Genomic DNA, 17,901 nt, shown 5'->3' with positions numbered 1-17,901 from the left:
TAAAAATGTTGTACATTTATTATTTACTTGTATGCAAAGATAGGATGACCTGTCGGCCACTAATGTTCCTATGCAGGTAAGTGTGCCAACACACTTTCATGAAAAGAAGGCAAGACAACATCAAGCTAAAAGTATAACGCTGCTTCTTTCAGAAGGCACCACTTGCTACTAATATGTGGTTCAAGCTAAAAGACATGTGTTTCTTTGTTATAGGGGAAATGGAAGATAAGCATGTCTTGAAATACTTTGGGTTCTGTGAAAAGAATATCATTTTCTTAAACATATTGGGGAGAAAATGAAGCAAGAAAGTGGTGGATGTTTTACTAGATTTGATGCTTCAGTTTGCATAATTTTAAGCCCTTGCCTTGCTCTCAGCACACACCAAGGAAATTAATAGTGACCATTAGTTCAGTGGGAAAGCCAATCCCAGTCAATCTTTCACTCCATTAATATTTTATAGCTGTTGAGTATCTAAAATGCTTATAGATGACCATTTCGTAAATGCCCTAGAAGTATCGCTGTTTCGAAGTACTGCAGAGCCATTGGGCTGTCATATGGTCCCACTTTGAAGGGCCAATCTCATTACTGTAGGTCACAGCTGGTTTCTCATGATATGAGAAGCAAATGGGAAATCAAACATGACTAGCAAGGCTCTTGCCAGCCTTAGGGGTCGCCTGCTGTTTCCTAATGAGAGGGGTAGCCTCGGTGAATAGAGCTAGAGCTGAAAAACGCAATCATCTTCAACAAATCAAAGAGTCAGCACTGTGCTTGATTTCTCTAGGTTTATGGGAAAGCCAATGGTTGTTAATTTCAAACGTACTAACTGAGCTAATATTCTGTTAGAGATGAATGTCATATGTTGCACAGCTTGGAAGGTTACTTTTTTGAGTGTTGTTTTGTGAGAAACAGGCCAATCTATGTTAGAATATTGCAGTTTGACACCCTTTAACTGCCATGGCCTAAGCCTACAGAATCCTGGGTTTGCAGGTTTTGTGAGGCAGAGAAGGCTAAAGATCATCCCAAATCCCAGACCCCATAGATGGAGCTACATAACCAAAGTGATGTCAAACTGTGTTATTTCTACAGTGTACAGTATGTTGAAGAAATTTAAACTGTTTTTGTTTGTCGTTGCATGCTGGTCAAATTTTTTCTGATTTATTGGACTCTAAGGAAGAAGTGTGGCTTGCCCAAGCTTACTTAGTGGGTTTCCTTGGCTGAGTGCGGATTTGAACCCTGGTTTCCAAAAGTGTTACCCATGCTGCTCCATATAAATTTTGGTAAAGATAGCCCTTAATGACCCCTAGATGACTCTAGTAGCCTGTCCACCATGCCAGCAAGGCATGAGGACATGTAAACACCCCCTGAGGGCCCACCACATCATATATCTGGGGAAGTCGCAAAGAGGATTATCATAGGACCAGGAAGAGCAAATATTTGCCTTCCCTGAGGCTCTTGCCCCCCCTTGAGTCTGTTGTCCGAGCAGCTTAAGACCACTAAGACAATCAGACAGAGACATCCAGGTGAAAAGAAAGTAATTAAACACCTTTGTTTCTCACCACAAGCACCTTTGCCAGAAGCAAGATTTTGCCTATAAATACTCCCAGATTTAACCTGTTCACTGGGCCAGTCTGGATTCAGGGGGAAGCTCTGTCCCCTTGAATCTGACCTGGCTCCTGGCTCCTGGCTCCTGACTCCTGGCCAGTCATTCCATGGCTGAGCCTCATGCCATCCTCATCATATTCCATTTGGATTCCGGGAGGGAGTCTACATTCTGGTAGTATCACCCCAGTGATGCCTAAAATCCATTCCATGCTAACTCCTGCTTTTCCTGACCTTGAATGCATGTGTGTGGTGTATGCGCAGCAAATGTGTTTCCCCTATTCACATAAATTAGACATCATTATTAAAGTCTGTCTCAGCCTCATTTATTGGAATCCTCTGGTCTACTCCGTATACATATCGGGAGACGATTCTGCAAGCTGTCTAGCAGGCCCTCCTCTTGCAATATTGAGAATAACAATAACAATAAAAATCCCCTAAACGGACCCTTGGCTACAAGAGTCCTAGTCCCAGTCTGACGCTCAACCACTGCTCCACACTAACTCTAATTTCAGCTGTGAATAAGTACAATATCAAGGGTCTTTGTTACTTGTCTGATGGGCCTCCGTGCAGAGAAGCATCTGGCTTGTCAATCTGTTCCTTCACTTTACTTAGTGGCTACTGGGGATTTAAGAATGTCTGACATAAGTGAGTTTTCCTCTTCAAGAAGCGGAATGAACTTTCATAACTTTCATAAGGCTTATTTTCATCACAGTGTTTACCAAATAGATATCCGGCCTGTCTGGATGCTGGGAATGGGTTAGGTCTGGACACTTTTGGGACAAACAGTAGAGACAATAAATATGTACAATCAATCAATGAAGCAAGACACAGAGACAGATTAGAAGCAACACCCCTAACGCGATTACGTATACACATTTATTTGCAGCTCCACATTTACTCCTTTATATATATATATATAAAAAATCCTCCCTCAATCTGAATGTTGGGATTATATGTTGCAAAGTGGTCTCATGAACCATTTGAATGAGAAGATGGACACCAAGTAGGAATTGTTTAAAAATACCTTCTATGTAGGGTTGCCATAATTCGGGACCTCGAAACTGGGACAAATGTAGGACAAAAGTAGGACAACTTTCAAATGTAGGACATTTTTTGAAAAATGGAGGACACGCAAAAAAATGATGCTTTTTAAAAAGGGTTAATATAAATGCATGTTTCTTAGGCATGATCAAAATGGAGGACATTTTGACATTGTCCTAGACAGATGGCAGAAATGGACTTCCCTTTCTGGCCAACCTGCCCCCCCATTCCAAACAGCACATTTGGGCATTGAAAGGAGGAAGTGGAAAAGCAGAGGAGAGGAAGAGGAGAAGAAGGAGGAGGAAGAAAGAGGAATAGAAGGAAGAAGGGGAGGAAAGGGGAAGAAGAGAGGAGAAGAAGAGAGAGGAGGAGAATAGAAGAGAAGGGGAGGAAAGAGAAAGAAGGGAGGAAGGAGCAGAGGAGAAGAAGAAGAGGAGAAAAAAGATGAAGAATAAGGGAGAAAGGAGGACGAATAGGAGAAGAAGAAGAAGGAGAAAGAAGAAGGAAGACAGAGGAAGGAGAAGAGATGGGGAAGAGAGATGAGGGGAAAAGAAGAGAAAAGGGAGAAAAGGAGAAAGGAAGAGGGGAGGAGAAAGGAGGAGGAGAGGAGAGAAAAGAGGAGGAAAAAGAGGAGAAGAAAGGAAGGAGGAGAGGAATAAGGGGAGAAGAAAAGGAGAAATCGGGAGCAGAAGTTAGAGAACGAGGAACGCTCTTTCCCCTGCCTGGCTTTCTCCGCCGCGACGAAGAAGCCAGGGAAGGGAGTGGGCCCGCTGAAGCGAAGCCCCAAACCTGCCTCTTTCTCGCCGCGACGGAGGAGCCAGGAAGGGAAGGGCCTCCTTTCCTGCCCCACTCCCTCCGCCGCACGTCGCCGCGCTGCCACTAGCCCCTACGTGGGCCTGGGCTGGCAGTGTTCAAGCCCTCGCCTTGGAGCGAGGAAGGCGAGCTGGAGAGGAGGTGGGTGTGCCGCAGCAGCTGCATAGCGGCAGTGGCAATGGCCGGAGCGGCCCCCCAAACAGGACCAGGCAGGGTGGGGCCCCAACCGGACCGTGACCAGGAGGGCCCCCCAAAACCGTGCTGGTCACGGGGGGGCGTGCTATGGCAACCCACTTCTATGTCAATTGTATGACACTAGAAAATGAGGATTGTTCGGAGTCTAATTCAGGCAAATGGTGGTAATGCTAGTCATTAAAGTACCAATAGAGGGTTTTTTTCATGGATTTATTTCCATGCATGAATGATTAATTTTTTTACTGTATCTCGAGAATCGGTGACAGGAAAGGAATTTAGGCCTGTTACAGACTGCCAAATAAAGCTGCTTCGGGTCCTTTGGAGTATGCTATTAAATACACATGGGTCCTAAGAGTCTGGAGGTCGCACCAAAGCCACACTCCATTCCTTTGCATGTCATCATTTCAATAGCATACCTCCAAAGAGATCCGAAGCAGCTTTATTTGGCAGTCGTTAACAGGCCTAGGCGGGTTACAGACCGCCATGAAAGTACATGACGAGCGCGTACTAGAGTTAGGAAGGGGCAGTGCTTCCGCACCCCCTAACCCTAGTACGCGCTCTGCATAGAAAACGGCGGCGGCCGTTCCACACGGCTGCCCGCATGATGGCGTCCATGAACGCGCCACCTCCAAACGAGGCGGGCAGATGTGATCCATCACCTCTGTGCGAGGGTGCTTAATGCGCCCCTTTGCGCGGAGCAGGAAGGAGCTCCTTTGCGGAGCTGCTTCCTGTTTGCGTCACTGAGTGCAGCCTTCAGACAGCTGCGCCCAGCAACGCAAGGGAGAAAGGGGCCAAGCGGCCCCTTTCTCCTCCTCCCCACCGCCGCAGGGTGTCCTTGGGGCTTGAAGCCCCAAGGACACCCCTTTCCAGGCTGCGGGGAAGCGGCTTTTGCTGCTTCCCTGCAGCCTGCTAAGTGGTGGATCGGGGCCTCGGAGGCTGCCGGTCTGGCAGCTGAGGCCCCGATACACCGGGAAAGGCGCGCCTACAGGCCCCCCAAAGGAGCGGTCTGTAATGCGCCAAAGTTAGCCATGAAAATACAGGTAAGTTGCAATGAATGGGAAAAGTACGGCGTTTGGGCTACATACTGTTCCTAGGTCCCAAAAGACCACCATTGGCCTTACTTGGGCAAAAAAGTGTGAATTGCCTCTCCTGGGAGTCTCCAGGGTGTTGGGACCTTTAAAATAGGGTACTGTACTTTAACTCCACCTATGAAGGAGATTGTTGTTTTTAGTGCCTTCAAGTCATTTCCGAGTTATGACAACCCTAATATGAACTTATGATGGGATTTTCTTGGCATGATTTGTTCAGAGGAGGTTTGCCATTACCTTCTCCTGAGCTGGTGACTTGCCCAAAGTCACCCTGAGTTTCACAGCTGAGTGGAGAATTGAACCCTGATCTCTAAGTCATAGTCCAATGCTCACTAGCCACGCTGGCTCTTATGAGAGAGGAACTCAGGATTAATTGTATCCACCACTCTGGCTATTTTCTCCAATCCAGAGATCAACTAGGATCAACAGAATAGACTGAGATGTGATAGCAAAATCATGAGGGCTGTCAGGAAATCCTCTGGATCCATCCTCCTCCTGGGTGGACCGTATTCATTAATTCACTAGCACTGCAGAGGTTCTGAGTCCCAATGGGCCTAGCCTGCATCGACCTGCCCATGACCACAGAACACACCAAGATCATCACATCATCCCACCAAGCACAGAAAATGCAGTTCAAGTGTGCACGAGATCATGATTGGGGTCAGATGCTACTTGGTCAGACTCATTCTGTCAGGAAGCCGTGAGCTGGATATTTAAGTGCCTGGCACACAAGCCAGGGAACCCAACACCAATGCTATTTGATTGGAAAGTCTTTAAGCAATAGGATGTGCATTACAATTTTCTTTCTGTCCTAGTCAGCTGTCAAGATGGGTACCTTCAAAGACATACACCTGAACTCAGCTGACAGTGGGGCAGAGCATCATGATAGGCCTCTGAAATTCCATCTCTGCCATTTTTTTCATACCTTCACATAGATGTGTGGGGCTCTCTGGTTTTTTTTAAAGCTTTTCAATGAAACCAATTAAAATGAAAGCAAATCATATGATCCCAAATCCCTTAAAAGCATCGTTTAGAAAGTCTCTCCCCAAATTTCTGACTTGTGTAGGGTTTCAAAATACTCTACTGTTAATGAACATAATGCATTTTGGATGTAGGTAAAAATGAATCTGTGCCATGGAACTATTCAATAATATATTTGAAAGGAGCCAGTGTGGTGTAGTGGGTTTGAGTATTGGACTACAATTCTGGAGACCAGAGTCAGTTCTCTAGGTGACCTTGGCAAGTCATATACTTTCAGTCCCAGAAAAGCCCCATGATAGGTTCACCTCAGGCTATAAATCAGAAATGACTTGAAGGCACACAACAACAGCAACAATAGGAACAGCCACAGTAAGAATATGTAAGGCAAAACAGTGGAATCGCTGGTGTCGCCCCTGCAAAATACACCCAGCAATATCACTGGCCTCACCACTGATGTCTTTGTTGGAAAACACTTCACTAAACCCATGGGAATGGATGAGGAGACCTTTGTAGAATGAAGTGTGGGATGTTTGTTTTCTTCATCAAAATAGATTAACAGTCTCACACTTGCTTGTAGCAGATGAAGCTACTACAGGTAGAGTTTAACACAGTGTTTCCAAAATTATTCTGCATAGCCCTACAAGTGACTGTGCTGAGTTCCCTATGGAAATCATATAGTGACTTAAACCATTCGTTTCGGTCAGTTTCTCCCAGTAACCCCAGAGATTATGTTTCTGCTTACTGCCAGATTGAAGAGTAAATCTGACCATGAAAAAAAAAGCAGACTTGTTTTGTACTGTTGACAATAGCTTGATCTACAAAAGTCAGAAGGTGGATTTCCCACAGTATGGAGATAAGTACATCATCGGCTCATGTCTGCACATCACTCTCTCGTTAAATGCATAGCTATATTGTCTAGTTGGAAAGTGACAACCATAACTGAAAGGCAAAATATTTACTGCTCTACATAAAACAGCAAATGGGTCCTGTATAATGTTCAAAGACAGCATGCTAGATTTCAGCTTGACTTTCAAATAATGTTTTGTTTCCATGTCTCCTTTGTCTACATGCTCATACAAATAACATATGTGCAGCAAGAAACAATGTTTAATGCTGGGTCTTTAACTCAAAGTTTGTCACAAAAGAATAAAAGTATCCAAGAGAAATGTTTATAGAATTTCAAGCTAAATCTGGTATAGAAACTAGATCACTGTTACAAGATGGGATAGCTATTGACACTGGCAGAATGAAAGATGAGGGATGTTAGGTGAGAGGAAAGAACTAGAATGAAATATAAATGTCTGCAGAGTGAAACAGCTGCCAACAAGAAGTTGAACAGAAGATAAGTCATTGTGCAGTGAAAGGAATCTGTTCCATCACCAAGTCCACTCCACTGTAGACAGACACAACTAACTTCATCCCATAGGAAAGCTGGCTAATCCCACGCACAGCAGGAATGTTATTTCTAATTAGTTTCAGAACAAGTCAATATTTGGAGTAACATGGAACAACAGCCCTGGCCTGTAATGGTCCATTGGCTGTATTTGCTATTTTCAGTGGAGTTGGGAATCGAGCCAACAGTAGGAATTTGTTCTGTACCTTCAAGTTATTTCCACCTTAGGGCAAACCCTATCAAGGGTGTTCCTTGGCAGATTTGTTCAGAAGAAGTTTACCATTGCCTCATGGAGGCTGAGTGCATGTGACTTGTCCAAGGTCACCATTGGGTTTTATGACTGGGTAGGGAATCGAACTCTGGTCTCCAAAGTCTTAGTCCAATACAGGTGTCCCTCCATATCGCTAGGGTTAGGGAAGACAGACCCCATGAATAGGGAAAATCGCAAATAACAAAAACACAGTTTTTACCTGAGAGGACACCTCTCTAGGAATCTCTGTCCTCCAGTGCAACTCTGTGGTCAATGCCAACATACACTGACCATAGAATGGCACTGGAGTAGCTACAAATGGTCTTTGCAGTGCAACATTTAAAGTTGACCACAGAGTTTGCACTGGAGGACCTAGACAGTCCTAGAGAGAACATATTAATGAAATCCGTGAATAATCAAATCTGCAAATATTAAAGCCACAAATATGGAGGGATGACTGTACTTGAAAATTAACCCACTTTCCAATACTAGGACAGAAGATCAACAAGTTTCCTCTTACTTTGAGCATCATATATTCTTTTTATCTTTTATTGACACTTGAATGATTTGCTCAAATTGTATCTATCTGTGTACTGACTTGCCCATTGTTGTTGTTGTTGTTGTTGTTAATTATTACCTACCACTAGGTAGGGAACAACAAGAAATTAGATACCACTTAAAAGAGGATATGGGATCAATACATATGATAAACAATCAATAATACTTTAAAATGTTGATTTAAACATCATCTAGGGAGGCCTGCCAGAAGAGACTACTCTAGAAGCTTTTAAGAAAGTGATTAAAATGGACCTTTGCCAGTGGGCTTATCACCCTGATCTTTTATAAAACTGAAGGGACATCCCACTCTGAGTATGTGAATTATATGTTGATATATGAATTTTAATGTGCTGCCTTGATTTTAAGATGTATTTTATATATGGAAATTGGTGTTCCATTTTTATTATTGTAAGCCTGCCTCGATCCGTAGGGAGAGGTGGGAAATATAAATAAATTATTATTATTATTATTATTATTATTATTATTATTATTATTATTTACTGCTGTTTTAAGCACAGAAAGCATATCCAGCTGACGAATCTGCTCTAGAAGGTTGTTCTACAATTTGGGGGCAGCCAAAGAAAGATTCACTGGGTACCAGTTGTAAATTTGGCTGACTGAAATAAATGTTCCTCAGAGGATCTCAGTGTACAGAGCAGATTATATAGCAGAAATTGATCCTGGATTATATGAGAGAAGGCCAAGAACTTAACAGAATGCTAGTCATTGGGGAATGGACTGAGGCATTTGAGACCAAACACATCAACATCTTGGATTCTTCAATGCTGTTTTAGAGAAGTTGTTTTCCTCAGTTAAATATTCCTTTAAAAAACATAACTATATCCAACACTTTGCAATGTGCTATCTCAATGGGAGAGATTGGAAATAACTTGATACTTATAAAATGTTACTTTGGTACAAAGTTGTTGTGTGTCTTCTGATGAAAGCTGGCCATACAGTTGTGATGGAGGACCTAGAGATAACAAGAGAGGTGTTCTTTGAAGTAAAAATAAAAAAGTGCATTTTTAATCTGCATTTCCCCCACTTTCACAAGGGTCCTGAGCTCCACAGCAAAGGTGGAGGGCCCATTGTAGTCCCACCTCCTTCCATGCAGGAATGCACTACTAAAGCACTACCAAAGCAGTTTCCAAAAAAGGAGTGCCCACCACCCTCCAGGGCAGCCTATTCCACAGCTGAACAGTTCTTACAATCCAGAGGTTCTTTCTACTGTTTAGTTGGAATCACCTTCCTTGGTTCTGGTTTCTGCAATAACAGAAAACAAACATGCACCATTGTTTACATGACACTCCTTCAGATATTTAAAGATGGCTATCATATTACTCTTTAATCTTCTCTTCCCAGGCTAAACATCCCCAGCTCCCTAAGCCATTCCTCATAGGCACTGTTTTCTAGACTTTTTTGCTGTCTTGGATGCCCATCTATGGATACTTTCCAGCTTCTCAATATCCTTTGTGAACTATGGTCCCCAGAATGGGACACAATATTCAAGCTGTCAGGCTTATAAGAGGATGCCAACTCTAGTTTTACATTGGGTGGAGTGAGGGAGACTGTGACTCTGAGCTCTTTTGCAGTCTTTGGTGTTTCCAAGGGCATCCCTGCAACCTTGCATATCCCATCCCAACTTCAATTTTTACAGGCTCCTTTTTGGTCTTTACCTTCCCCCAACAGAAATGAGAAACAGAAATGGAGTGATACTACTTCATAGTTGTTCACCCTGATCTACATAATAACCTCACCTGGATGAGAGTATCCTGAAGAAGTTGAGGATTTCACGAAACAGACTGGATAAACACCCACGAGTATGCAGGTACAATCAAAACAAAAAGAACAGGAAATTATCAATATTTTCAAGCAGTCTTATTGATCCTTTCCTCTGAAATATTTTCTTTCTTGAACTTCATACAGTTCTGGTATTCTGTCAGGCTTGTTGCTTAAATAATGTTTTCTCACAATCCTAATAATCTTATCCTACCCCATGTCTTTTAAAGGATATTAAAGAAAATATTTTAGAAATGAACAAACAGCAGGTTGTTGTTAAGCCAAGGGACAGTGGGGTCAGAAGGGCAGAATTCATATAGGGCTTAAAATTCAGGAACTTAAAGGAAACCTACTGTTTAGAAGTGCTCACCAAAGAAATGAAATACATATATTACTCCCTGGTCATAGGTGGGCACTGAGAGTCCATTGTTAAAGAATGCTAAGCCCAAGTTTCTTTCCTTGGCTTTTTAAAGATATGGAAGTACCAACACATCTAATAGTCTTGATAAGAAATCTGTTCTTAGGACAGGAGACTGCTGTCAGAACAGAACACGGAGAAACAGAATAGTTCCCAATTGGCAAAGACAGGGCTGTATCCGTTCACCTTATCTGTTCAACTTGTATGCAGAACATATTGTAAGAAAAGCAGGCTGGTCATAAAAGAAGGAGGGGGGAAATAGGAGGAAGGAACATCAACAATCTGAGTTACATAGACGATACAATAATACTAGCAGAAAAACCCCAAAGACCTGGAACAACTACTAAGAAAAATCAGGGAAGAAAGTGCAAAGGCAGGACTGCTGTTGAACATAAAGAAAATCATAACAATGGCAATGGAGATTCTAAACAAATTCAGCCTAGAGAATGAAGAAAAGTGTTCTCATATCTGGGATCAAACATTGATAGAAACGGGGATAGCAGTCAGTAAATCAGAAGATTAAGAATGGAGAGTGTGGCTATGAAAGAACTAGAAAAGATTCTAAAATGCAAAGATGTACAACTCAGAACAAAAACTGGAATCATACAAGCCATTGTTTTCCCTGTTACCATGTATGGATGTGAGAGCTGGACAGTTAAGAAAGAAGATAAGAGGAAAATCAATTCATTTGAGATGTGCTGCTGGAGAAGAGTATTGAAGATCCTGTGGTCAGTCAGAAAGACAAACAAATGGGTCCTAGAGCAGATTAAGCCCAAAATTTCCCTGGAAGCCAGGATGACAAAACTGAGGCTGTCATACTTTTGTCACATCAAGAGAAGGCATGTTTCATTGGAAAAAAAACAATAATGGTGGAAAAGGTAGTGGAAGTAGAGGGAGAGGAAGGCTGCATGCTAGATGAATGGACTCTGTTAGGGAGGCCACAGGTATGAGTTTGCAAGGACTAAGCAGAGCAGTGGAGGACAGGGAGTCTTGGAGATCCACAGAGTATCCAAATCGACTTGAAGACAATTAACAACATAATATTTATTTGTATTGCACTTTCCCCCCCAGAACTGTATCTTAAAGTGGCTCACAATTTAAAAGAACAGTACAACTAAAAACAAATAAAAAGTAAACAGTAAAATAGAATTAAATTACTGAACATATATATGCATTGTCCTCAAGTGGATGTTGCACTCATTGCACAGAGAAGAAAGAAAAGAAAAAAACCCTGACAACTATGCACTTATTTTTCATTGGCTTTCTTGCAATATATGCACTGGTAACATTTCTCTAATACTGACACTGAATATTGTTATGTAGGACAAAGAAAGTGCCTGCTTGTATTCTTTTCCCCTGCCCTAGGCAGCACTCTGACTTACTCATTCTTTTGTTTAATGATGTACTCGGTACATTTTAGTCATTCATCACTGAGATCAAAACAAGGAATGAGGTCTGCAAAATCCCCAGTTCCCCAATTCCACTGCTGATTAGGTCTTGTAAAACAAATCAAGTAGGATTTGTCTTACGTTTTTTGTGCCAACTTTGGCAAGAACTTAACATCTTTTTAATAGTGCAGCTTCACAAAGTTAGCAAGTTACAAGTTAGCTATTAGGAAGGGGTGCATATTAAATGGTACTGTTCCTAGAGTGGTGTTACATAATGTGCTTACACAACTGAAATATACATTACACTGCAGCAAACACATATAAGCTATAATACATTACAGTACATAAACTGTAATATATGAATTTATGACAAAATATGCCAGTGTTTTGCAGAGGTTTGAGTGTTGGACTATGACTCTAGAAACCAGGGTTCGAATCCCCAATCAACCATAGAAAACCACTGAGTGACCCTGGGGAAGTCACACTCTCTCAGCCTGAGAAAGGCAAAGCCCCCCCCCCCCCAAACAAATCTTGCAAAGAAAGCCCTGTGATAGGTTCACCTTAGATGGAAGGCACACAGAAGCAATAACAAATATCTACAGAGTAAGAACTACTCCATTGAACATTGGCACTACAATGTATATATTTGTAGACTTTTAGAGTTTTAAAAATTGTGTTGTAACAGGAACAATTCCAGATTCAAAAGCTAATTTGAGGCACTATACTATAATTCAAGAACATAATTTTAAAAAAATTAATTAGAAACCCAACAAGAAGATGGTTATGAGTCAAAATTCCCACCTGACCGCTTCCATCTCTCCAATTTGGAATTAATAAAGTGGAATTAAAAAATATTTTGTTTTCATGTGTGGATGTTATCCTTCACCACACTCCCTTACCCCAGATGGCATCATCAAGATACAGTACTTGTGTTAGTTCAGCACTATTGGTACCGTACTGGTAAGCCAAAAACTGTCCCTGGAATTACTTGCCCATATACAGTTTTGGGGTTGGCCGTTATTAGCTGTTTTAATCTTTTCATCCATCTCAAGACTTCATGGCCATTTTAGTTGTTTCCTTTATCTATCCCTGCAGCTCTCATTTGTCATCTCTGTGGAAATCAGTTCAGTTTATTGCCAGTCCAAAGATTTCCTGCATTTTCAAAATCCAAAATCCTCAAATCCCTCTCTTGCTATCTCACTATTGTCCAAGAGATGGCAGTACAATCATGTTTGTTATAAGAGATGTAACAAGGTGGGTTCATAACACTGCTTCATTTTTGTGTGGCTGTTTCAGATAAGGTGGATTATATATGAATTTCCTTTTTGTAATTTGCAATATTTTGCCTTTTCCTATCAAATCCTGTTTCTTGGTTATTTCATTCATATTTCCTTCCTTATTGTTTCTCTTCTGATAAATGCTAGCTTAAAATAAGATGAAATAAAATGAAATACATAATCTAGCCAGTTTGGTGTAGTGGCTTGGACTAGGACTCTAGGAGACCAGGATTCAAATACCTACTCAACCATGGAAACCCATGGAATGACCTTGGGAAAGTCACATGCTCTCAGCTTTAGAGGACGGCAAAGGTAAACCCTCTCCAAACAATTTCTGCCCAGAAAACCCCGTGATAGGGTCACCTTAGGGCAGTGCTTCTCAATTATTTTCTGTCATGCCCCCCCTAGGAAGAAGAAAACATTTCGCGCCCCCCGCGCGACTGTAAATAGTATCATTTGTCTATAAAATTGTTATAAGTACACCTCTGCATAACAGAGCCTCGCGCCCCCCTTTACGGAGCTTCGCGCCCCCCCTGGGGGGGCCCGCCCCACTATTTGAGAAACGCTGCCTTAGGGTCACCGAAGTTTGGAAACAACAACAACAACAACAGAATACACAATAGGTCATAACCGCTATATAAAAGAAGTTAGTCCTTTATTTCTTGTATAACACAGTACTGAGACTAGGTCTTGACGTTGCATGTTAAAACTTTCCTTACCACATAATTTATAAAAAAAATCCCATTTGCTCAGAAATAAAACAATTTTTCAAAACTCACTTCCCTCTCCTGTCAGCAGTTTGATGTTATATGAAATTTTATGGGTTTGTAATGTCTGTGGATTGTAAACCTATTTGGCTGTAGTTAACATAAAATATACAAGCCTACTTCTTCACACTCTCTGTGCATGGCTAGGTGGAATCATTGATTTGCAAGGAACCTTAGAGACCATCTTAGGCCAATCTTTTTTTATTATTACTTTATTTCACAGTGTAAGACATACAATTCAGAATCAGATCCTTCAGTTGACATAAGTTCAGTCAAAACAACTTGTTTTAACAGAGAACTTCTAAAAGAACAATTATTATTTAAGCTAGCAGCCAATCTTGAACAGAGGCTGGACTTTGCCTTTCTTTTTTCTTTTTGCTGGCTGGAAGATTCTTGGGACTGTAGTTCAAAAAAGTAACCTTTTCAAGCTCTACTTTGTTGTTCATCTGAGTGTATTTTACTCAATCGTACAATGATCAGGCCTACTCAGAAACCTGGTCACTCTATGTGTGCAGAAGAGTGATGAAGGGTTTTTATCCCAGGCTGTACAGTATCTACATGGATCTGATCCACACAATTCTTCCCCTCAGAAAGCGAGGAAAAGATTGCTTGGCCTGGAACACCACAGACATGTGCAGCTAGTGTCTAGCCTATCACCATGTGGTGTTCACCTGGTCCTCCAGCATGTGCAGAGAAGTATGTCCACAGATTGCCCACTGTCACTTGGTGAGCTCCATCCTGAACTGAAGTGGAACATACGTTTTCTCTGTTCATATCAAACACTCCATCTTCTGCACTGCACTGGCTATTAGACTGAATCCATTCATATGAATGACAAAAGCTGTCACTGTATCTTTGTGTCATCACCTTGACCTGTGTCAACAACATGATCAAAAATATGACATACACTTTTATTTAAACAAATGGCAAATGATGATGAAACCTAATCAGACTAGCACAGTCTTGCCAGGCTGAAAAAAAGCTAGATTAGATGACCTAGCCATAGTTATTTCCATATTTTAATGACCAGATAAGCATCAGTTAGGCACTGAGCTGAAAGAGAGTTGTCTCATTTAGCAACTCTGCATCATTAATTGTTGGCCTTGTTTCCCCAAGCTCTTCTAGCACTGTTGGTGCTTGAAGCCTTTCATATTAAATTTTACAATCAGTTTCAGAACATTTCTTTGTTAAAATATCTATCAGATAATAGGAATGCAATATTCAGAAAATGAAAGTATTGCTTGTTACTCTTATACCGTGAGATTTGTTTCATTTCTGTGAATCTGGGAAATATGGATGCTTATTCCTTCTGGAAAACTAATAAACATCATTATACATAACTAGAAGCCATTGCATCCTATTAAATTCAACTCAAACATAATATAAACCAATTTTCCAACCTACTGGGTCAGAGTGGAGTCACTTTCTTTTGAGTGCACAGATATTCATGAAGTGAATGTCACGAAACACAGCTGCTCTGGGATACATAACTGAATGTGTGCCAGGATACTAGGAGGAGTGGTTAGACCACACATCTGTGGCTTAATATTTTATTCTGCTCTCTCCTTCTGCTATTTTATCTTATCACATATTAATATGCATTACTTTCTCCCTGGTGGTATGCTGGTCAAATTTTATGAACATGTATGAAAACATGGCCCAGTGATGAATGCAGAATAAATTTGTTGTTGATGTCTAGGCCAGTTCCTGGAAAATGACTGCTTCTGCAGTCCAATACTGTTGTTCCATTGTGTAGCAGATGTGCTGATTACTGCCTGCCTTTGTATCCCCATGTTCCCATTTGATTGTCTGTCTCAGTTATTGGCGCTTGGAGTGGCAGTTTCATTTGTTGATTTCTTCTCCATGAATGCTTAGAATCATACAATTGTAGAGTTGGAAGGGACCCCAAGAATCAGCTAGTCCGACGCTCTGCCAATGCAGAAATCCATAACTAAAGCATTCTTGATAAATGGCTCTACAATCTCTGTTTGAAAAGCTCCAACAACAGGAGAACTTAACACCCTCCAAGACAGACCATTCTATTGTGTAATATCTGAGACCATTGGTTCCAATATTGAATAGTTGTTACACTCAGGCAGTTGGTTCAGGCTCTACCCTGCTGCCCTTTGGAGTAGCAGAAAACAACCATGGTTTTGTTTTGAACCACTACTCCACCTTCAAGTTAACAGCCTTCACATATTTCAAGATGATGATCATGCCTCCTCTATATTCTCTTCTGCATGTTAAACCTACTCGATCATCTCCCACATTCTTCATAGGTTTTGGTTTCCAGGACCTTTACAATTCCGGTTACCATCCTCTGGACTTGATTGAACTTTCTGATTCAATTTGTTGATTATCCTTCTTAAATAGAGATGCCCAAAATTGGACTCTAGATGAGGTCTGACCAAAGCAGGACACAGTAAAACGTGAAACTTACTTTCCTTGATTTGGACACTATAATACTGATGACGCAGCCTAGAATTACACTTTTTTATGGCAAAGCTCACTCATGTCTACCTTCTGGTGTAGTAAAACTGTGAGATCCTTTTCACACGCATTGTATCAAGCCAGATTCCACCCATTCAATATTTATGTGTCTTTTTTTCATGCCTAAATGCAGAAGCTTACATTTATCAATGATGAATTAACTCCCTCCCACATACTCACATTTGACCTATTTCTCCAGTCTGTTAAGGTGATCTTCAATCCTGGTTGTGTTTTCTGAGGAACAGCTACCACCACCATTTTGATATTGTCTGCTGATATATCCCCTCTACTCATACTCATAAAACATACATGTTAAGCGTATGTTTTAAAATGTTTTAATATTGTTAATAGTTTAATTCTATTTTAATGTAGCTTTTTGCATGTTTTAACTACAGTATATAGTAATTATAATAATTTGTAACCTTCCTTGACTCTCAGTCTTGAGAAGAAGGCAGAATATACCTTATCATCTTCTTCATCATCATCGTCATAGTCATCATCATCATCATCATCCCTGACCTGTAGGTCTGATCCTACAGGTCCACAATAAGCTGTACTTACAGTGCTAGATCAAGTTGTCTATTGATTTTCAAAACCTCAGTTTTGTCTAGCTTGAGACCTTGTTGTTTTCTAGTAATATCTATCAATGCTTTGGAAGTATAGGACTTCCACTCCTTTTTGGCATTGAATGGGAAAGAAAAAAACTAGGAATTGTTGGTAGAGTGATGAGACCCAACCACAAGACCCCAGCTGATTTCTTTCCATGTCTGTATACATAAGCTGGAAATCTTGGGCTGCCTTTGGAAACTGTTCAAAAACTTCAGTGGATCCAAAATGCTATGGCCAGGGTTATTTTGGGCTGTTTACAGAGGAAAAAAAATAATACTCTGAGCACAGACCGGAGGAAGCACTACCAGCACTTTTGCAGGGAAGACCATCACTCCTGCAGAGAGAACCACCACCAAGACTCCTGCAGAGAGAGCTGATGTGTGATGAGGCATTGGTGAGGATTTTGTTTTTGGTACATTATTTTAGTGTTTTAGTATATTATAGTGTTATGTTTTATTGTTTTGTTTTTGATTGTATATGTCTGATGGTCCATGCTTTGGTGAAAAGAGCATTATAAATGGTTGTTGTTGTTGTTAAATAATTTTTTTGTGGAAATAGATTTTCCATCCATCCATTTCCTGGCAGAATTCAGAGTGCTAGGTATGACCCCATAAAGCCCTATACAGCTTGGACCCAGACTATCTGAAAGATTGTATCTCCCTAAATGAGCCTAACTCAGGTCCAAACCACACTACAGAAATAATCCAGTTTGAGACTGCTATAACTGTCCTGTCGCTGCTAGGGAATTCTGGGAACTGTCATTTTGTGAGACATTTAGCATTTAGATATTTAGTGACCTGGATGTATGACTTAACTGATGCTAAACGGCCTGTTTTAATCTGTTTTATATATGTTTATATATCTGACTCACAGATTAAGAATACTGTAATTTTAATTTACCTTCTGAAGTATAACTAACACTGGTTAAAGAATTTTCAAGAAGCACTTTAAGGGTTAAACACTGGCCTATTTATAATATAATTAAATGAAAAACACAAACACATCTATACATGTTTGTTTACCCCTTGATCTACATACTTAGACTGATTATTAACTTCATTATCCATTTTGTTCACCCACTCTTTCATGTTTCCATTGCATTTCACAAGTTCTTCTTATGGTGCATTTAATTATTTCTACTTAAATAATATATATTCCATGAAATTCTTATGTTATATGGTCATAATTTTGAAATTTCAGCCATAGTCATCTGCCTTTCTTTCTTAGATGAGAACATATGTCTATATTCCTC

The sequence above is a fragment of the Sceloporus undulatus genome, chromosome 2, assembly GCF_019175285.1.
Source record: "Sceloporus undulatus isolate JIND9_A2432 ecotype Alabama chromosome 2, SceUnd_v1.1, whole genome shotgun sequence".
NCBI lineage: Eukaryota > Metazoa > Chordata > Lepidosauria > Squamata > Phrynosomatidae > Sceloporus > Sceloporus undulatus.
Note: the sequence above shows the minus strand (reverse complement) of the source record.